Source organism: Trachypithecus francoisi, unplaced genomic scaffold, assembly GCF_009764315.1.
Source record: "Trachypithecus francoisi isolate TF-2019V2 unplaced genomic scaffold, Tfra_2.0 Lachesis_group6, whole genome shotgun sequence".
Lineage (NCBI taxonomy): Eukaryota > Metazoa > Chordata > Mammalia > Primates > Cercopithecidae > Trachypithecus > Trachypithecus francoisi.
The window spans coordinates 105,009,186-105,032,658 of NW_022681471.1; the positions used below are offsets into that span (position 1 = coordinate 105,009,186).

Genomic DNA, 23,473 nt, shown 5'->3' on the forward strand with positions numbered 1-23,473 from the left:
TTATTAGTGGGATTACTGACACATACCGTATTTCTATTTTTAGTTTTTTGAGAAATCTCCTCCATACTGTTTTCAATAGTGGCTATACTAACTTATATTCTGAACTACAACAACGTATTAAGAGTTCCCTTTTCGTTGCACCTCATCAACGTCTGTTATTTTCTTGTCTTTTTAATAGTCATTCTAACTGGGGCAAGATGATAGTTGATCATGCCTTGATTTGCATTTTCCTAATGATTAGTGATGTTGAGCATTTTTTCATATACCCATTGGTCATTTGTCTTTTGAGAAATATCTATTCATGTCCTTTGTCTATTTTAATGTGATTTTTTTTTTTACTGTCAAATTGTTTGAGATCCTTGTATATCCTAGATATTAGTCTCTTGTCTGAATAGTTTACAAATCTTTTCTCCCATTCAGCAGGTTGTCTCTTCACTCTTTTGAGTGCTTCCTTTGTTGTACAGAAGCTCTTTCATTTATTACAGTCCCATTTACCTATTTTTGTTTTCGTTGCCTGTGCTTTTGAGGTCGTAACCGTATGATCTTTGCCTAGACCAAGGTCCTGCCTTGTTTTCCCTATGTTTACCTCTTGTAGTTTCAGTTTTCGGTCTTATCTTTAAATCCTTAATCCATCTTGAGCTGGTTTTTCTAATATGGTGAGAGACAAGGATACAGCTTCATACTTGTGCATCTGACAATCCAATTCTCAGCACCATTTGAGGAGGACGTCCTTTCCCCCAATGTATGTTCTTGGTGCTTTAGTCAAAAATAAGTTGGGTGTAAATAAGTGGATTTAATTCTGAGTTCTGTAATCTATTCTGTTGTTCTATATGTCTGTTTTTATACCAGCACTTTGCTGTTTTGTCAAGTAGTGTGATTCATAAAACTTTGTTCTTTTTGCTCAGGATTGCTTTGGCTATTCAGACTCTTCTGGTCCCATACACATATTTTACGATCACTTTTTTTCCATTTCTGTATTCTGATAGCGACTGCATTATTCAATGTAGAATGCTTTGAGTAGAATGATCATGTTAATAACATTAATTCTTCTGACTCATAAATGTGGAATGACTTTCCATTTATTGGTGTACTCGTCAATTTGTTTCATCAGTGTTTTGTATTTTATATGGATCTTTCCCTCCTGGTTTAAATTTATTCCTAGGTATTATTTCCAGCCATTGTAATAGGTTTGCCTTCTTGATTTCTTCCTCAGCCAGTTTATTATTGGTATATAGAAATGCTACTGAATTTTGTGTGTCGATTTTTGTATCCTGCAACTTTACTAAATTTATTTATCAGATCTGAGAGCTTTCTGGTGAAGGTGTAGCTTTTTCTAGCTGTAAATTATTAGCAAAGAGCAATAATTGGACAACAATTTCTCCTGTTGGGATACCTGTACTTCTTGCTCTTACTCGATTGCTCTGACTAGGACTTCCAGTACTGTGTTGAAAAAGAGTGCTGAAAGTGGGCGTCCTTGTCTTGTTCCAGTTTTATAGGGAGAAGTTTTTCAGCTTTTCCCCATTCAGTTTGATATTACTTGTAGGTTTGTCATATATGGTCTTTATTATGCTAATACATGTTTTTTTTTGTATGCCTAATTTGTTGAGAGTTTTTATGATGAAAGGATGTTAAATTTTATGATAGGTTCTTTTGTGTCTATTGAAAGGTTTTCTGTTTTTCATTCTCTTGATGTAATATATCATATTTATTGATTTATGTATGATGTATCCTTGTATCGTTGGGTTAAATTCCACTTGATACATTTTTTATGTTCTATTGGATTGCTAGCATTTTGCAGAGAATTTCTACATCAGTGTTCATCAGGGATGTTGACGTGTAGTTTTTGTTGCATAATTTTCTGGGTTTGGCATCAGGGTAATGCTGGCTTCATAGAATGAGATGGGGGAATTCCTTCCTCTTCAATTTTTTGGAACACTTACAGGGAATTGGTAAAGTTTGGTAGAATTCAGTAGTAAAAACATCTGGTCCTGGACGGTCTTTGTTGGGAAACTTTTTAATATTACTGATTCAAGCTAATTACTAATTACAGGTCTGTTCAGATTTTCTATTTCTTCTTGATTCAACCATGGTTGGTGGTATGTGTCCAGAAATTTATAATTTCCTCTAGATTTTTAGATTTTTAGTTTATTAGTTTACAGTTGTTCATTATAGTCTCTGAACTTTTCCTATAGTATCAGTTGTAATGTCTCCGTCTTCATTTATGATTTTGAGTCTTTTTTTTTTTTCTTGGTTAGTCTAGCAAGTGCTTTATTTTCATCTTTTCACAAATCAAACTTTTCATTTCATTGATACTTTTTTTTTTTTTAACTCTCTATTTTCTGGAGTTTTGCTCTGATTTTTAGGATTTTCATCCTTCTAATTCTGGGGTTTTTTTTTTTTGTTTGTTTGTTTCTTTGACTAGCTCCTTGAAGAGTACATTGTTAGATTGTTTGAAATACTTCAACATTTTTGATGTGAGCATTTTTGCTGTATACATCCCTCTTAGCACTGCTTTTGCCGTATCCCATAGGTTTTGTTATATTTTGATACTCATTTGTTTCAATAATTTTTTGAAAACATGTCCTCAATTTTCTTCCTTGACCCAAAGGTGATTCAGGAGTATGTTGTTCAATTTCCATGCTTTTGTACAGATTCCAAAGTTTCTCTTTTTCTTATTTGTGTTTTGAAAAGATACTTGAGAAGATTTTAATGTTTTATAAATTCATTAAGACATATTCTGTCATAACATATGGTCTATCCTGAAGAATGTTCTGTGTGCTTATGAGAAAAAAGGTGTGTATGAGTGTTGAATGAATTGTCCTATAAGTATCTGTTAGGTCTATTTGGTCTAAGGAGCAGTTTCAGTCCAAGGTTTCTTTGTTGGTTTTTTTGTCTAAATGATCTAATGCTGAGAGGGGTGTTGAAGTCCTCAGATATTACTGTATTGGCATCTAGCTCTCCCTTTAGATCTAATACTTGCTTTATATATCTGGGAGCTCTGGTGTTGCGTGTATGTATGTTTAGAATTGTTATATACCCTTGCTAAACTTATCCCTTTATCGTTATATAATGACCTTATTGTTTCTTTTTACTGTTTTTGACTGAAAATCTGTTTTATGTAAGCATGGCTACTGCTGCTCACCTTTGTCTTCGGTTTACGTAAAATAACATTTTCCATCCCTTTACTTCAAATCTGTATGTGTCTTTACAGGTGAAATGGGTTTATTTTAGGCAGCATATTTTGGGATTGTGTATTTTTTAATCCTTTCTGCCATTTTAAATCTTTGATGTGGAATGTTTAATCAGTTTACATTGAACATTATTACTGACACGTGAGGGCTTATTCTTTTCATTTTATTAATTGATTTATGGTTGTTTCGAATATTTTTTGTTTTTTTCTCGTCATTATAGTGTGGTATTCTGTAGTGGTAACATTTGAGTAATTTTTCTTCATTTTTTTTTGTGTTTGCTCTACTAGTTTTTATATTTTTATGTGTTTTCATAATGGTAGTTGTCATTCTTTCACTTCCAGGTATAGGACTCCCTTAAACGTTACTTGTAAGGCCAGTATCGTGGTGATAAATTTCCGCAGCTTTCACTTATCTAGGAAGTGTTTTATTTCTCCATGATTTATGAAGGATAACTTGGCTGGGTACAGTATCCTTGGCTGGCAGTTGGTTTCTTTCAGCATGTTTAATATAACATCCCGTTCTTTTCTGCCCTGTAAGGTTTCTTCTGAGAAATCCACTGTTAATCTGATGGAGGTTTCTTTATAAGTGGCTAGGTGCTTTTCTCTTGCTGTTTTTAGAATTCTCTTTATGTCTTCGACTTTTGAGAGTTTGGCTATAACGTGCCATGGAGAAGACATTTTTGAATTATATCCCTTTTGAGATCTTTCAGCATCCTGTATCTGGATGTCTAAATCTCTTGCTAGACTTGGGAAGATTTCATCTATTACTTTGTTAAATAGGCTTTCTAAACCTTTAGTTTTTCCTTTACCTTCTAGGACATAAAAAATGCAAACATTTCATGACTTTATGGTGCCATATATGTCACATAGGCTTTGTTCATTAAAAAAAAAAAAAAAATTGCTATTTTTTGTTTGAGTAGGTTATCTTAAAAGACCTGTTTTCATGTTCTGAAATTCTTCTGTTTTATCTAGTCTACTCTTCAATCTTTGGCTTTGATTCTGAAAGTATATAGTAGTATAGTTCCTGTATGATTTCTTTGGATGTAAATAGTATGGTGTCTGTAACTTCCTCAGTAGCTTAGGGTGCAGTTGTTAGCAGAAGCTGTGATGAAGTTTTGCTGGTGACTGGTACACCAAGCGGGCCAGTCTTTAGGCCCCAGTGGTGGCATCAGTGGGTTGAGCATGCCTGTCCTCAGGCCTCAGAGCAGTGTACATTGGCATTGATGTTAGTGTGTCCAGGCAGGCCAACTTTTTGGCCTATAGGTGGCTTGCTTGGTTTGTCAAGAAAAGCATAGGTGGGCTGGGTGGGTACACAGGTTCCCAGCCCCAGGGCAGCAAGCATGGTGTGGGTAATAGCAGTAGTGGGAGGGAGCCTCTGGAACGCAAGCAGTTCATGCTGGTGTTGGTGATGGATGCAACTGGCAAGCCAGTTTCTAGGCCTGCAAATGATGTATGTAGGTTGATGCTAGCTTTGGTGGTAGTGGAAGGTTGAGTGGGTCCAAATTCAGGCCCCAGGAAGACTAGTCAGGTGCCAATGGTGGTAAACTGGGCTGGGAGACCCCCAGGTCTCTAGACAAGTTTTCATGTACTGGGGAATTTGGAAGAGCAGGGCTGGGAAGACCTGACCTCAGGACTTCTGGTGGTGCATGCAACCATTGGTTGTTGTAGTCGAGGGGCAAGGTGCTCCCCAGATCCCTTGTGCAATGCTTAGGTGGAGGGCAGTGTTGGCTACACTGTGGCCCTGCTACTGGAAAGGGTAAGTTTGCTTTCCTTGGGAGCAGCCACCAGCAGTTGGCTGGGTAGCCTGTGCATCACTTGTGTCTCAACTCCACAGCAGTTGACAGTGACAGCATTTTCAGGCAGTGGAATTTGTCTTCAGTGTGCATGAAGTTGTGTGGACATCCCTCTGTTGGGGAGGGAAGGGTTGCTGCCAGTGGTTCCTGCCTTGGCCCCAGCAGCTGCAGCCATGGGTGGGAAATATCATTGAGACTCCAGGAATGTGGACATACGGGAGATGTTTAGTCCTAGGTCAGGACATTGACTGGTGAGGGCTGGGCTCTCAATACCAGGCCGTGTTGCAGCTGCTTAGGACTCTGAAGTTTGTGGGACCCAGCATGGGCTTCTGTGAAGTGACACCTTTGCACAGTATCTAGACAGCTGTGTGTGTGCAGGCCCACATGCGTTGAGGGACTCTCCCTTGGCTAGGATTGTAAGAGTCTTGTACAAGAATGTGGAGCCCTGTGTATCTGACTAATTCTCTCCCCATATTAAAGAGTCTCTCCAGGCTCCTAGCCAATCGCAGCTGGATAGACTGCCTCATTTCCTTCTTTTTTCTTGCTGTTAGTGCTTTTCATTGCTTCTCTGTTGAATTTCAGTGTTCTCTCTTAGTTAATGAATTCGAAGTATGATTATCTACTTGGTACTTTGGTTCTTCTCCATGGAAGAGGTGAGTAACAGATCCATCAGTTCAGCCATTCTGAAGCCCCAGATTTTTTGTCTTACGGCAATCGTGTGGGGTTAGTGGATCATATGCTATCCAGTTGAAAAGTGAGAAAACTGTTTAAACTATTAAATTATGAGGAATTTTATATATTATTACAATTTAATAAGGTGGTTGAAGCCAGTGTTTTTACTTTTTGGAAATAATTATCCTGTAATATCATTCCTGTGAGATATCAATATTGCTGAATAAACTTTTGCTTCAAAGCATATTTTCCCCCTACATTTTTTCTGATTTATCATCAGTGATATAAACTCAAATTTGCAAAGTTCCTTTTGGTAGAAGAGTGCAAATGTTTAAGTAGGGCAGTCTTATTCTAGATAATTTCCATACTTTATCTTACGTCTTGTACACAACAATTCCAGGAAAGTTCATCCTTATTTTATACATGGAAAAACTGAGGCTTAGAGAGCTTTATTAAAATCAAGATCACACAGCCAATAGATAACCAAGTTAGAATCAAATCCAGGATTATCTCTTTTTAAAGTCTGTTATTTCTCACAGGACTGTCCAATAAAATCAGTTAGGGAAGCTTTATGGCAGCATTGGGATTGAAACTAGTATTTTATTTCACTGAGGATGGGCTGTAAAATCAGCAATTTTTAGAAACTCAGTAAGTAAGAGTATCCAGCAGCTGAGATAGAAACAACTACAATAGAGCACTTGTTTTTGTGAGATATGCCCTTTTAAAGGATAAGATCCAGAATCTGTTGTCCCAACGTTTGTTTAGACTTCTAGCATTTTCTTCCTTAAAAAATGACTAAGCCTGCTGTTCATGTCTTCAGTTTCTGGAGTATTGCTTATTGCTAACAGTTCTGTTGCTAATGAGAAATTGTTTATCCACAGATAAAAATAGACTAGCTGTCACATAAGACTGGCCAGCAAAACATTCTCTTTAGGATTAGGAAACTTGCCTTATCTCCTGTCTGCACAGTTCTCTCTCTTCATTCCTTCTGTTTATTGCTTCACGGACATGTTTGTAATAGAATGGTACTCTGACTCAAACAGTTTCCACCAACGTTTACCCAGGTGAGAGGAGCTGTTTGCAGAGGTGATCCCTGACTCTCTGTTCTTTAATTTATTTCTTCTTTTGCCTGCCTCTCTCATCTTGTTACTGATTTTAAAATCACTGTGGTCTGCTATCTGAGGTTTGATGATGCTTTTAAAAATGTCTTTCATTGGCACAGCTGATAACTATTCTAGAAGAACTTTTAATAATAACTAAGGGCTAATAAGGGAAAACAAAGTGATGGTAAAATAAAAATTTTCAAAATATAAGTCTAATTCCACAAATCCACTTGAAATAAGCAAATGGCTTAATTTTATGATCTCTAATATTAATGCCATAAATAGGTTGAATTTACCATTTATCTAGGGTTAGTTTTGCTAAACGGTTTGTATTTTAGCCAGATATGCAACTTTTATTAATAGGACATAATGAACTTTGGAGCCTGCACTGTTACTGTAGTTGTAAGGAAATAAAATTGGCAAGAATACTCACAGATGAAATAGAATTTAATCTCTAACATTTACTTTTAACTTGACAGAAGGATACAAGGCAGGAGATACACTGTCATAGAATCTTTGTATCATTGGATGGCCCAGAAGCAACCAAAATACAGAGCTTCACATGCGTCTCACCCAAATGTGCTCCATATAGCTGCTAGGACAACAGCCAAAATTAGTGTGGTTTGCTTGACATGCAGAAACCACAATGAGATACCATCTCACACCAGTTAGAATGGCTATCATTAAAAAATCGGGAAACAACAGGTGCTGGAGAGGATGTGGAGAAACAGGAACACTTTTACAGTGTTGGTGGGACTGTAAACTAGTTCAACCATTGTGGAACAGTGTGACAACTCCTCAAGGATCTAGAACTAGATGTACCATATGACCCAGCCATCCCATTACTGGGTATATACCCAAAGGATTGTAAGTCATGCTGCTATAAAGACACATGCACACGTATGTTTATTATGGCACTATTCACATTAGCAAAGACTTGGAATCAACCCAAATGTCCATCAGTGACAGACTGGATTAAGAAAATGTGGCACATATACACCATGGAATACTATGCAGGCATGAAAAAGGATGAGTTCGTGTCCTTTGTAGGGACATGGATGCAGCTGGAAACCATCATTCTCAGCAAACAAGAACAGAAAACCAAAGGTCGCATGTTCTCATAGGTGGGAATTGAACAATGAGATCACTTGGACACAGGAAGGGGATCATCACACACCGGGTCCTATTGTGGGGAGGGTGGAGAGGGGAGGGATAACATTAGGAGATATACCCTAATGTAAATGATGAGTTAAAGGGTGCAGCACACCAACATGGCACATGTATACATGTGTAGCAAACCTGCATATTGTGCACATGTACCCTAGAACTTAAAGTATAATAAAATAAAATACATTGCAGTATCCATTTCCCACCCATATTTAATACCATTGAGTCGCATAGGACAAAAGCCTATATCTTACCTTTCTGCCCCCCCCCCCCCCCCCAGTTAATTTAATAGTAGTCCTACATAGCAAACAAGAGTGACAGGAAATTCTACAATAATCTTAACTCTTAATTAATTCTAAGGAAATAAGGTTCTGTGTTCATTTTCCTAGGCAGCATCAGATTAACCTAGCGTTGATTTAACTTTTTCTACACAGGGCCAACCAGTCTTGGGTAAAATCTAATTTTTGCCTTTATTAGTTTTATGTCATTGGGAAATTATTGAGGTTCAGTTTTGCTCACATGTAAAAAAAAAATTCACCTCCCACTGTTACTTCAAGAAATAAGTAAAACCTGTATGTATTTGGCCTGTAATATGAGCCCAGAAACAGTAGCTAAAGTTATGTCAAATACCTGCAATGTTGTAAAAATTAAATGGTCCCTTTATACTCCTGTAGGGAAAACCGATCTTTCCAATTATCTTGCCTGCCTCTAGAATAAATGCTGACTCTCCCCAAATTAAATACAGGCATCCTCCCTTATTCATTACAGTTTCTGCTACCCATGGTCAGCCGTGGTCCTTAAATAGATGAGGACAGTATAATAAGATGATGGGGGAGGGAGGTGTGGGGGGCAGGGAGAGGTGAGACTCCACATTCACATAACTTTTATTACTGTATATTGCTATAATTGTTCTATTTTATTATTCATCTTTTTATGTGCCGAATAAGTTAAATTTTACCATAGGTATGTATGTATGGGAAAAACGGTATATATAGGGTCTATTTGTGGTTTCAGACATCTGCTGGAGGTCTTGGAACATAGCCCCCATGGATAAGGGGAAACTACTGTCATTTCCCATTTGAAATCTTGCTGTTCTCCCTGTGACCTTCCCACTCATTCCGGTTTTCTTTTCTGAGGGATCCTGCTGGTTCACAGCTGGTGTGCTGAGTGGTAATCTTTGACATCCTTGAGCTCCAGAGTATAATCCAGTTTTCATAAAAGATTTGTACTATATCTTAAATTCCTCAGAGTGGTGATATTCTCTCTCTCTGTGTGTGTCTGTCTCTCACAGACACACACACACACACACGAGAGAGAGATTGATTCACAGTTGTCATGGTTACATGGTAGATTTCTAGCAGTTTTCTTGAAGTCTGGCTCATGATAATACATTATTCTTATAATTGTCATAGTATTTGTAAGACATTAGCACACGTGCGAAAGTATAACTAGGTTTTCTCTTATAATCATTACATCATATGACACCGTAAAAGTGGTTGAATTCTTGCCAGACACTCAGAAAAAAACTCAACTTCTGAAACTGGGAGTAATACATACATAGTAATGTTGTGGTAATCTGGTGTAATATTTATTAAACATTTATTAAGTGCTGGGCACATGGTTTGACATTGTATAATTTCATTTGATTTCCACAAAAACTCTACGAAGTAGATACTACTGTTTTGGTCATTTACAACTGAAGAGTTGATGTAAATTGCCCACAACACCGAGCTAGTGAGTTGGAGTTAAGATTCCCTATTTGTAACTACTACAGAATATAATCTTGTTGCAGAATATTCCTCTCTTCTTCCATGAATATTTTCTTCGCATTAACTAAAAGGTTACTCATTTTATTACAGGGCTAATTGGGTTTGTTTTTAATTGGATGCACATCAATCAGTTGATTCCAAATGTTTTGAAAATAAATGGAAAAGTTTTATGAACTAGAGCCAGACTAAGAGGGATAGTGGATTATTTTTACTATGTTTCCTTCAGAGAATCATTAAATAATTAATCAAAGTAGAAGGATGTTTACAAATCTTGCAAGTATGACATTCTATCCAAGCCACACTAAAGTTATCAAAGGGAAACACTAACCAGTTATGAAAATATTCCCCTCTTTCTCAGTTAACTCTAAAATTGGAGATGGCAAAGGCATCACAACATCTCACTATCTCAAATATTCCTCAGTCAGGTTGTGGTGTGAACATCTCTTATCTAGATTGCAATCCCACCTTGAGGAGTCATATGTGGATTTAAAAAAAAAAAAAAAAAAGGGCTATTATCCTGAGAAGGTCTAAGTAAAAGGATGCATTTTACCTAGGCTTGAATATCTAAGTTTTTCTGTATAGAATCAGTTGGGCAAGTGAACATCTTGGAAAAGTGATTTGAAAACTGTTTTTATTAATGGAATACACACACACACCCACACTCACACTCTTATTCCTACTCAAGAGGCAAGAGTACATGGTGAATCCCTTAATAAATTCACCTCACTGTACTTAAAATCTAACAGCAGACTGTTATGTTGTTGTAGTCGTTAAAGGGAGTCTGAAAAGAGACAGCCGGAAGTGGGGAAAGACTAGTATAGAAAAATAGTGATTGGGCATTTGAGTATTTGGAAAAACCTAGTGAAGTAACTAGGTTTTAAAAGGCTGAAGAAAAAGACAAATTTCACCCATTGCAAAATATAACAATGATATAAAAATGAATGAGACATAAGCTCCAGGATAAAAATAAAAAATAATTTTATGTATTTTTTCTTATTATATCTCACATTTTGCTTTCACCAACATACTGCATGTGAAATATGAAAAAAAGTTAAAAAATACTAAAGGGACTATAAGATAAGTAATTTTTAAATTTTTATAACCTAAGTAAAACTCCTAAAGCTAGTTATAGCAAGAGCGCAGTCTTACATAAATTTTCTTAAATGATAATACCTTTGCATTCATCATAAACAGAAATGTATATTTTAAGCAAAATCATTATAATAGCAATGATAATACTCCTAGCCACCTTCATGTTAATCTTAACATAGACTAGTGAAGAACATAGCAAAGGTAGCGAGTGCTTGAAGGAATGTTCTTGTTGTCAAAAGAAATCTTTCCTCAGATTGATCAAGAGGCATCGAATAATCATAATAATTCAAACTTTAATCTTGCAGATGGAATGAAAATGTTTAAAATTAGAATTTATTGTCAGAGCCTAAATATTGTTACTTAAGCCAAATACATTAATATGAGCACTATTGTTTTAGCTAATATAAGTGTCTTCTACTCTGCAGAATGCATATAGACTGGTTTAAAAGGCTTTTTTTTAAAAAAAAAAATGATTTTATAGAGCACAAGCATTTGGGCAGGTGGCTGAGTAGACTAAGATTTTTTCCAATGGGTCGATTTCACCACATGGTTAATAAAGTAGAAATTCTGGAACTCCTACTTTTTATTCTGACATTGTAAATTGTTTCAGATGCTACATATGCATTTTAAATTTATGTGCCCCAGGCTTATTTTGTTCAGTAGAAATGCATGTTAATTCATCAAACATCTATTGATAACTTTATGTAGGGAATAGTGCTATATATACCCCAAGTGCATCAAGAAGTAAAAGATACACAATCTACTGAGGTATTGAAAATTCCATATAAGCAAACAATATATAGATAACTGTTATATAAGACAGAATGTGAACTAATTCACATAATGGAGTATTTTTAAAGTGTGGAGCATGATTTTCATTCTAATAAATGTACAAATATTTATGTCAAAATGTGGCTGCATCATAATTCTTATATGGGATTTTAAATATACCAAAACCCACGGATCCATACAGTAGTTCTTACTCTGCTTCCCTAATTTTATTTGTTGCACATAAATGCATAAATCGATAAGATGATTTTGGAGCAGGAACCTAACTTTTTCTATTTCTTTACTTCCTTGGAAGTTAATTGATTTCTTAAATAATAAAGTCCATCACTATTTTGAGTAAGGTTTAGTTACTGATTTCTGTTTAATATGTGTGATTTCTAATAAAAAGTTCGAAATTTATTTTCTCTTGTTGAAAGTTGTTCACTAGAATTGATAGTTGAGCTAACATATGCAAAAGTCAATGTAAGTCCACAAGTTGGCACAGATAGGTGTCCCCCCACCATCCCCAGGTTTGAGCAATGGATTTTTACAAGTGAAACTCAGTGCAATTAATCACCTCCAACATGAGAAAATGCTCTTTAAACTATTTTAAGTCAACATTTACAAGAGAAATTGGCCTATAATACACCTCAGGTTCTTAACCTTTTTGAGAGCTATAGAAACGCTGCTTCTCTATAAAGGTAACATATATTGCCATAAATATATAAGGCAGGACATCTACTTATAAAACTCAGAAAACCACTTAGTAGGAACAGTTGTTTTATTAGCCTTCTGCTCTTTAATGGCTGAGACCATCCTGGGGCTATTTAAAAATGATTTAATTTGTCCTCTAAACACATAGATGAGTTCAAGGTGTGTATTTTTTTCCCCCATGAATCAACCATGTCTGCACTGACATTAAAAGCTTGGATCAGGAATCTTTGTAATAATAATCTATCTTTTAAGTTGGTCATTTAAGCAGCTTTAATTATGAAAAAGTGAAGTATTAGAACTATTTCAATCCATGATGCCTTATGGATTATACTTGAGGAATGCGATTGTCCCTCACTATCTACTGAGAACTGGTTCTAGGAACTCCACAGATACTAAAATCTGTGGATGCTTAAGTTCCTTATATAATGATGTAATATTTGCATGTAACCTATGTACATCCTCCTGTATACATTAAATTACCTCTAGATTGCTTATAATACCTAATACACTATAAATGGTATGTAAATAGTTGTTATATTCTTGTGTTTTAACTTCTAGGTTCAGGATACACATGCAGTTTTGTTATATAGATAAATTATGTGTTACAGGGGCTCTGTGTACAGATTACTTTGTCACCCAGGTAATAACCTTGGTACCCAATAGGGAGCTTTTCTATACTGTTATTTTTTATTCTATTTATTGAATATTTTCTTTTTATCTGAGAAACAATTTTTTTTTTATTTTGTGGGTACACAGTAAGGGTGTGTGTGTGTATATATATATGGTATATATGTGTATATGTAGATGTGTATATACCATATATATGTATATATATGTGTGTGTGTATATATAATTTTTGTGGGTACATAGTGGTGTATGTGTATATATATGATATATTATGTATGTGTGCGTATATGTATGTGTGTGTATATATATGGTACATGAGATGTTTTGATGCAGGCATGCGATGTGGAAATAAGTACCTCATGAGAATAGCATATCCATCCCCTCAAGCATTTATCCTTTGAATTATAAACCAATTACACTCTTGAAGTTACTTTAAAATGCACAATTATTGACTATATTCACCCTCTTGTGGTATCAAATCAGAGGTTATTTGAATTTGCAGATACAGAACCCGCAGATACGGAGGGCCCACTGCATATCACTAAATCATTCATACCTGTCCACCTTTACAACCACCACCATAGTTCAAGTCATTCTCATCTTTTTCTGTGACTGCAGGAAGAGCTTGACAATGAGTAGCCCTACTTTCCTTCTGGATTTAAGTTAATTCCCTTTTAAATGTCATCCAGAATGATATTTATATAGTTTAAGGCCTTAGCACTTGCTGTTCCAACTCCCTGGGATGATCTTCCACTCTGCATTTCACAACTGGGCCGCAGGAAGATTATGCCCTTTGTTGATTTAACCCTTGTCAGAATAGCATGTGTCTCTGTTACTACATACATATTCAAACAATTCTTAGATTTTTGTTTTAATTTGTGCTTATGTTATCGCATATTATACATACCAAGTCTGTAGGCTGTTTTTTATTTCTAATGATTTTTAATGATAAATATTTAATATATATGAGAAAAGAACCTTTTTTATGTTAAGAGAGAACATAGTCTGTGAAAGTATCTGTCTTACATTTAATCTATGGAAATAAACATTTTTTATAATTTTCATTAGACTATATTCAAAATTGGATTTTATTCTAAAAAATTACCATGTTGCTATTTCATATTTAAATGCAACTAGGATTAGACAAGCAACAGTAATAAACTTTTTCTTATCTGGGAGCCTACATGAATACTGAGTGTATTAACATATCAAATGAGATATCTTGCTATCTTAGTTTGAGGAGAATACCATATATTTGGGGAATAGAAAGTGGAGTGAACATGTAATTTATGTCTCTCAAAGGTGACTCAAATGTTCTTTATCGGTATCTTAAAATCTTCAGTGGGTATTCTTATTTTTAAGCTAGTTTTGTCTCTGAGATACGTAAAGTAAGCTGCTTTGCCTTACGTGCATGTATGTGTGTGCATGTACTCATGTGCGCATCTTGTCAGTACATGGAGAGATGGAATAAGACAAATGTAGTAGGTTCAGGGCAGAAATTTGGTTGCAGGAGAGAGGCTGATGCTTTCATAAGCATCAGCAAGGGAAGAGGGATTACTGGAGCAAATAGAGGCAAGGGAGAATTTGTTCACTTAATTGCATAATGCTTATTTAGAATCTCCAATGTTCCTGGTAAGTTGAGTTATATATAAGAATACAAGGAAATGACATCACTAGTTTAAAGGTACAATGTCTTCTGTCTTTCAAATCTGTTTCGTTGATTTTGTTTTATCCAATACTGTGTAGTACAATATTAACAGAGTAAAGGGTATGAGTCCTTCTCATGTTTCAGTTTGATTTTATCAGTGATATTTAATGCAATGTAAAATTCCTAACCTTCAAAAAAATAAATTCTCACTTATGTTCCAGTGGAGTTTGTTCCCACCATAGTACTGCTGGCCTATCACAATGCTGTATGTAGTTGTAGACTTGTTCAATCGTGTTATTGGTGGTGACTTCCTCATGTGCAGGGACCTTTAGTATTTACAGCTGAATTCCTAGAGCGTAAAAGAGTGCTTTTTTTTTTTTTTTTTTTTTTTGGAGACAGAGTCTAGCTCTGTTGCCCAGGCTGGAGTGCAGTGGCGCGATCCCAGCTCACTGCAAGCTCCGCCTCCTGGGTTCAAGCGATTCTTCTGCCTCAGCCTCCTGAGTAGCTGGGACTACAGGTGCATGCTGCTACGCCCGGCTACTTTTTTGTGTTTTTGGTAGAGACGGGATTTCACTGTGTTAGCCAGGATGATCTCAATCTCCTGACCTCGTGATCCACCCGCCTTGGCCTCCGAAAGTGTGAGTGCCTGTTTTTTAATGTACAACAAATGTTTGTTGAAGACATGGCTTTTACATTAGCATATTACATGAAAGTGTGAGAGTCATTAATATGTGTGAAGACCAGTTAGGATTTTAAAGTTCTGATCAGATTAGTTATCAAGCTGGTAGGTTAAATTAACTGATTAATCCAAGGAATTAACATTAACAAGCAATGAAATGGCCAGTGTCCAAGTATGGAAGTTGTATTTGGATTTTACCTAATAGTTTCCTTCATCTTGTTGGCTGCTTTGTTGTCTGTTTAAGCTGGAGAAAAGTCTTCCTGATTATCTTCATTTAAAGTAATAGTGGTGAAGGTAATTTCAAAAAATATTAAGTATGCTAAAACATAGACCTGTGGTTTGATATACAAGAAGCTGCAGAAGGTTCTCGGAAATACGTAAAACAATTATTCCCAAGATAATTGACAATTATATGCATTCTTACAGAATAAGCTGTTAGAAAATTTCAAACTTTAGAACTCAATAGCACATATCATAAAATGAACTAAATGGTTCTGTTGGGCATAAGAATACCGACTTCTAATTGAGAATTCCAAGTGTGGTACAAAAGTTGTAGAGAGATTAATTGCTACATTCATCATATAATTTTAGAAAAATCCTCTTGGTAATTTATATGATAAAAATTGACTGTTACAATTAGAAATATAAGACATATTTTGTCTCAATGGATTTTATTGAGTATGCTAAAGCAATACACACTACATTTTGGGTAAGAGTGTGTATTATGAGGGGAGAACTAAATGGATGCACAGATCATGATTTCTATGTAAAATTTGTCTCAGGCTTGTAAGGGGAAAGATACATGACAAGTTACTTTTTAGATATAAATGACCACATATTTAAACTATAATTCAAATTGGGATTATTGCACTTTAAATATTTTCCCAAGAATATCTTGACTAGTAATCTATAAAATCTAAAAATAACTGTTTCAAAAGATAACTTTAAAAATGTCGAAATGCTAGTGCTCAGATTTACTTAAATATGTAGATGATTTGTTAAACGTTTAAAAAACTCCATGGAAAAGGGAATATGCAACAAAAGACTAATTTGCAACTATCAAAAATAGGAACAGGAAAATTGTGCTAGCATTTAATATAAATATTATGTGTCACTGTGTGTCCGAGCAACATTGTTCTCAGTTCCCATCCAGTAATGACTCTCTTTGTGTGTGGGGTAAAATCCATAATAAAAGGGATGAATAGGATGACTTGCATTTGAAACTAAGTCTCTTGAGATTGTGTGAGCTACTCTGCCACCTATCAGTGGAATGATGAAATAATTCATACATCACCAATTAGCTTAAATAATCACCTTAATTTGGTCAAGTTTACTACAGGCACCAGTTTACAAAAATAATTTGTACCCAAGGTATTTAATTCTTGGGAATACCAGAATTAGAGTACATCGGAGACAAAGTGAAATCTGGATACTCAATATGACTTTTTTGTTTAAACCTACATATTTAAACTCGTTTTTGGTAGTTGGATGATGGCTCCCCAAAGGTGTTCGTGTACGAATCCCTAGAACCTGTGAATATGTTATGTTACATGACACAGGGGAATTAAGGTTGTTAATTAGCTTGACCTTAAAATAGGGAAATTAACCTGGATTACCTGAGTTCGCACTATGCAGTCACCCGAATGCTTAAAAATGAGAGAAGCACAAGAGTAGGCCCGAGTGATATAATCTGAGAAAGACTATACCTACTGTTCGCTTTGAAGAATGGAGGAAGACCAGGGGTAAAGGAATATTGGAGGTCTATAAAAGCTAGAAAAGGGAAAGAAGCATGATCTCTCCTAGAATTTCCAAAAAGGAACAAAGCCCTGAGTTTAGTCTAATGAGCCTCATGTCAGACGTCTAACCTACTCAACTGTAAAGATAAAACATTTGTCTTGTTTTAAGCCGTTAAGTTTTTGAGAATATGTTACAACAATAATTGACGACGACTACACCCTCTGTACTTTATTTTTTCTGTTCAGTTTCTTAGCTGGTCTGTTGTACTTGGCTGTTCAGCTTTGGGGCCTGATGAACTGTCCTCAGTGGGAGTAGTTCAGCAGTGCTCATCTCTATAGGGTTCGGGAATTGAATAACAGAAGGCACCAAGGGAGAAACTTTTTCCCTCACCCTAGACCAAAATCCGTATTTTGTGTGTGTGTGTGTGTGAGGATCTGACATTTTAAAAGATGTTTGGCAGTAGAAATCCCTACTCTTTTCAGGGGAGATTATCCTCTACACTTTTTTTTTTTTTTTTTTTTTTTTTTTAATTGAGACGGAGTCTTGCTCTGTCGCCCAGGCTGGAGTGCAGTGGCCGGATCTCAGCTCACTGCAAGCTCCGCCTCCCGGGTTTACCGCCATTCTCCTGCCTCAGCCTCCCGAGTAGCTGGGACTACAGGCGCCCGCCACCTCGCCCGGCTAGTTTTTTGTGTTTTTAGTAGAGACGCGGTTTCACCATATTAGCCAGGATGGTCTCCTCTACACTTCTTAACTGGCAGAGTCGTATGACAATTACATCAATACACAATAGTATGTCCCATATATTCTGTATTATTTATTTTAAATAGCATCAACTGTCAAATCTATGTTGAACCATATCAAGTCCAGGTCTCACCTACAGTCTCTTTTCCAGTAATATTCAGACGTATATCAGATTTTCAGAATTCTTGCTGGCACTGCTTCTTGTATGGTTAAATGAATGTGCTCATGTGCATGTGTATATAATTGTGTGCATCCACATGTTCAAAAGCACACACACTGCTGGACATCCAAAATTGAGCAACAATATGCACAGGGCATTAGAATGTATAATTGCATACTAAAAAGGATTTATAAAATCTTATCTGTACACAGTAACTGTTCCCATCCTTATGATAGTTGTTTACTTAAGTATGCAAAACAGTTGGGCTGTTTCAAATGCTTGTGGAAGCATTTGGAATTTCCTTGAAAAAGAATGTCTTTGTTTTAAATTTACGTGTCTAAATAATAATTGGAAAGGTAAAGATTTGCTCAACAGAAAGGAGTAATTTGTTAAAAGTTTAAAAAATACCTTTTTTTTTTTTTTTTGGAAAACTGCTTTGCTACATCCTGAATTTGGAGGTCTTACTGTTATTTATTCTAATCACCCCATCTGAAGGAAGCATCATTTTCCCCAGTGACTGAAATAATAATAGAATAAGAATACGTGGAAAATATTAAATTCTTACCGTAAACAATCTTAAAATTTTCGTTTTATTTGAGGTTAAGTTTTCTGAGATACTCCATACTTACTTAAAATGTGTTTTCAAAAAATAATAACTATTATTATTTACAGCACATTAAGTACTATCCTAGTTCTTTCAAGTGCATCCTCCCATTAATTTCCTAGCTTGGTGGGATTTCCCCACACACACACCAAAAATCAAACTTAAAAACTAGGAACTTCCAGTCTAGTCTGTAGCCCTGTATGTAAGATTCTGACCTGGATAAATTGATAATGCTGCAAAATAAAGTGACCTAGAAATCCAGCTAATCTTATCAGCACTCGTTTTTAATTGAGAAAATCTAATTACTAAGATAATTGTGGGGTGTGTTGCATACTCTTAATTACTGTAAAAACAAAAAAAGAGACAAATTTATGCTGCTATATATGCCTCACGCCCTATAAAACTGGATATACTTTTTTATGACCCATTTAGCTTCATTCACTTTATCAGTGCATAAAATGCAATATGTTTTCCTAATTTCATACTATTTTGTTTGACTTTTTGTAACCATAAAACATCAGCTTTCATGCACAAGCATATTTTCGGTTGGGTGAGTCTATTTACTTTGTTTAGGTAATTAGGCATTTGAGAACATCAGTGGTTTAGTTTTGAGGTGTCATAAATAGAAAAGCTTAGGGAACAGTTCCTCATTGTACTTGAAACAATTTATTCTGCATTAATAAGTTGATAAAATTTCGCTCTGTGTCCCCTACCCAAGTCTCATCTCAAATTGTAATTCCCACGTGTAGAGGGAAGGACCTAGTGGGAGGTGATTGGATCATGGGGGCGGTTTTCTCCAGGCTGTTCTTGTGATAGCAAGTGAATTCTCATGAGATCTTGATGGTTTAAAAGTATTTGACAGCCTCCTCCTGACCCTACTGCTCTGTGAAGAAGGTACTTGCTTCCCCTTCACCCTCTGCCATGATTGTAAGTTGCCTGGGTCCTCCCCACCCACGTGGGACTGTGAGTCTATTAAACCTCTTTTAATTATAAATTACCCAACCACAGGTACTCTTTATAGCAGTGTGAAAACAGACTAAAACAGAAAATTGGTGCCAAGGTAGTGGGGCATTGCTATAAAGATACTTGAGAATATAGAAGTGACTTTAGAACTGGGTTTAACTGGCAGAGGTTGGAACAATTTGGAGGGGTCAGATAGAAGACAGGAAGATGAGGGAAAGACTGGAATTTCCTAGAGACTTGTTGAATGGCTTTGACCAAAATGCTGATACTGATACGGACAATGAAGTCCAGGCTGAGGTAGTCTCAGATGGAGATGAGGAATTACTTGGGAACTGGAGCAAAGGTGACTCTTGCTATGCTTTAGCAGAGACTGGTGGCGTTTTGTCCCTTCCCTGGAGATCTGTGGAACTTTGAACTTGAGAGAGGTAATTTAGGGTATCTGGCAGAAGACATTTGTAAGCAGCAAGGCATTCCAGATGTGACTTGACTTTTTCTGAAAACATATGGTTATATGCGTTCACAGAGAGATTATCTGAAACTGGAACTTTTATTTAAAAGGAAAACAGACATAAAAGTTGGGAAAATTTGCAGCCTGACCATGTGGTAGAAAAGAAAAACCCATTTTCTAGGGAGTAAGTCAAGCCTGCTGCAGAAATTTGTATAAGTAAAGAGGAGCAGAATGTTAAGAGCCAGGAAAATGTCTCCAGGGCATGTCAGAGACCTTTGTGCTAGCCCCTTCCATCACAGGCCCAGAGGTCTAGGAGGGAAAAATGGTTTGGTGGACCAGACCCAAGGCCCCAGGCCCCGCTGCTCTGTGCAGCCTTGGGACCTGGCTTCCTGTGTCTCAGCTGCTTCAGCTCCAGCCTTGGGTAAAAGGGGCCAAGGTATGTCTCGCACCATTGCTTCAGAGGGTGCAAGCCCCAAGCCTTGGCGGCTTCGATGTGGTGTTGGGCCTACAAGTGTGCAGAAGGCAAGAATTGAGGTTTGAGAACCTCTGCATAGATATCTAGAGGATATATGGAAACACCTGAATGTCTAGGTAGAAGTCTGTTGTTGGGGCAGAGTCCTCATGGAGAACCTCTACTAGGGCAATGCAGAGGGGAAATGTGGGTTTGGAGCCCTACCACCCCCTGCCCACCACAGAGTCCTCACTGGGGCACTACCTAGTGGAGCCATGAGAAGAGGTCCACCATCTAGACCCAAGAATGGTAGATCCACCGACAACTTGCACCAGGCACTTAGAAAAACTGCAGGCACTGTGAAAGCCATGGGGGCTGTACCCTGCAGAGCCACAGGGGTAGAGCTTTCCAAGGCCATGGGAGCCCACCTCTTGCATCAGCCTGCCCTGGATATGAGACATGGAGTCAAGGCAGATTTGGGAGCTTTAAGATTTAATGATTGCCTGGCTGTGTTTCATACTTGCATGGATCTGTGTCTACTTTGTTGTGGCCAATTTCCCCTATTTGGAATGGAAACATTTACCCAATACTTATACCCGCATTGTACCTTAGAAGTAACTAGCTTGCTTTTGATTTTACAGGCTTGTAGTCAGAACTTTCCTTGTCTCAGATGAAACTTTGGACTTTTGAGTTAATGCTGGAATGAATTAAGACTTTGTGGGACTGTTGGGAAAGCATGATTGTGTTTTGAAATGTGAGGACATGAGATTTGGGAGGGGCCGGGGGTAGAATGAGAATGATATGGTTTGGCTATGTGTCCCCACCCAAATTTTGTCTCAAATTGTAATCCCCATGTGTCAAGAGAGGGAACTGGTGGGATATTGGATCATGGGCGGGGGTGTACTCCATGCTGTACTCATGATAGTTCTCACAAGATCTGATGGTTTAAAAGTGGGTGGCAGTTCTCTGCCCTCTCCTACCACCTTGTGAAGAGAGTGCTTGCTTCCCCTTTGCCTTTCACCATGATTGTAAGTTTCCTGAGGCTTCCCGAGCCATGTGGAACTGTGAGTCAATAAAACCTCTTTATAAATTACCCAGTCTCAGGTATTCTTTATGGCAGTGTGAAAATGGACTAATACATAAGTATACTGTGAAATAACTACCTAGAAAGAATAAATCCATATTAGCTTAAGATGCTCTTGGAGTCAGTGTTTTAGTGTAATTGACTGTGGACTTAAACAGCTTCAATGGAGAATTTGCATCTTAAGAATTGTTTCTTTCCCTCCAGTTTTAGTACCATTACTTGCAAGAAGGGGTACTTGGTAGATGTTGATTACGTTATTAAAAATACTTTACCTTAGTTTTAGTAAAACTGAATAACTATCTTACATTACAATCTTGGAACCCTTGCCCTTTAGCAGGCCATTTCTCCTAAGGAATTTCAGACATCCCTAATCTTAACATCTTTATATAATGTACATATTGTTGTGTGAGTGTATCTTTCTGGTGGCCCGTTTATCTTAAACTGACTTTCCTATGTTCCTAGCCATTTAATGTGTTTTTCCCTTGGTAATAATACATTTCTTCTGTTCCAGGATGGGCCAGATATCACACATCACAAGTGTAAACTGAAGCCCAGAGCAGAAATTCAATGGAATTAAAGTATAAATAAAAATATAGGTCATACAGAATATGGATAAATAGATTGTAGGAATAGATCAGATGTCAGATACAGACTTGTAAAAACAATGGTCAGAAAATATGGTATTGAAAACTACGAAATGCCACTCCAGAGGAGCTTTAAAAAAGAAGAGAGAGAGAGAGAAAGAAAAATAATAGAAAATAAAACTGGAGGACATTGTTAAGTGAAATCAGCCAGACACAGAAACTCAAATATTGCAAGTTCTCATATGTGGGAGCTAAACTAAATTGAACTCATGGAGATAGAGTGTGGGATGATGGTTACCAGATGCTGAGAAGGGTAAGTGGGGAGGACAGGATAAGGGAGGGAGTGGTAAATAGGAACAAAAAAATATTTAGAAGGAATAAGATCTAGTGGCCGGTAGCACACTAGAGTGATTCTAGTTACCAATAATTTATATTTCAAAATAATTTAGGCTTAAATTGGAATTTATCTAACATAAATGATAAATGCTTGAGGTGATGGATGCCCTAATTACCCTGATTTATCATTACACATTGCATTCATGTATTAAAATACCACATGCACCCCAAATGTACAACTATTTTGTAGTCATAATACCTGAAATAATTAAAGAAAATGAACCTCATCTAATAATTGGATATTTCTCTCACTGAGTATAAATATCAGGCTTTCAGTCAGCTCTAGTTTTAGTTTATGAATGAATACCATAGAAACACCTGTAATGTCCTCCAGTCAAAGTTGTTGATCACCCAAAGCTGAGCTTGTTAAATTTACAGAGAAAGGGTGGGCACCACCTTAATGGAATAGTCATAGCCTCTCAAAAGAGGAGCATGAGGAAAGGATACTTTGAGTTTTACTCACTGAGCTGGATGATTCTAAGTATGTTCTGGACAGATTGGTCAGAATTATGTTAACCGTCACGGGAAATTATGCTTGGCATAGGGGACTCTTACTTGATATAGGGGACTCTGCTGTGTCTGAGTTCTTAGATCACCCTGTATTAACTCTTTGGGGTACAGCAATTGATTAGGGAGTGATATATTAGTTCACTTACCTAGGGAGAAATTATCAACTCAGAATTTTCTGTCCATTTAAAACATCTACCTCTATGTGAGAGTAAAGAGCATAGGCTCTTGAGCTGCACTGTCTTTGAATCCTGGCTCTGCTACCTACCAGATGTGTAACCTTTAAAACTTTACATAAGCAATTAGTACCTCAGTTTCCTCATTTGTGAAATGTGGTTAATAATAAATGGGTTAATGTATGCTAAATACTTAGTATACTACGGAGTAAATACTAGCTATTGTAATTCATGCTATTGCTGTTTTTTTTTTAAATTATACTTTAAGTTCTAGGGTACATGTGCACAATGTGCAGGTTGGTTACATATGTATACTTGTGCCATGTTGGTGTGCTGCACCCTTTAACTTGTCGTTCACGTTAGGTATATCTTCTTTTTTTTTTTTCTTTCTTTTTTTTTT

The 23,473-nt window shown here is 36.6% G+C and overlaps 1 protein-coding gene across 1 annotated transcript in view; it reads left to right on the forward strand.

Annotated features, from left to right (window-relative positions):
* Nucleotides 1-23,473, forward strand: part of DMD (dystrophin) — a 2,224,438-nt gene that overhangs the window by 436,129 nt on the left and 1,764,836 nt on the right.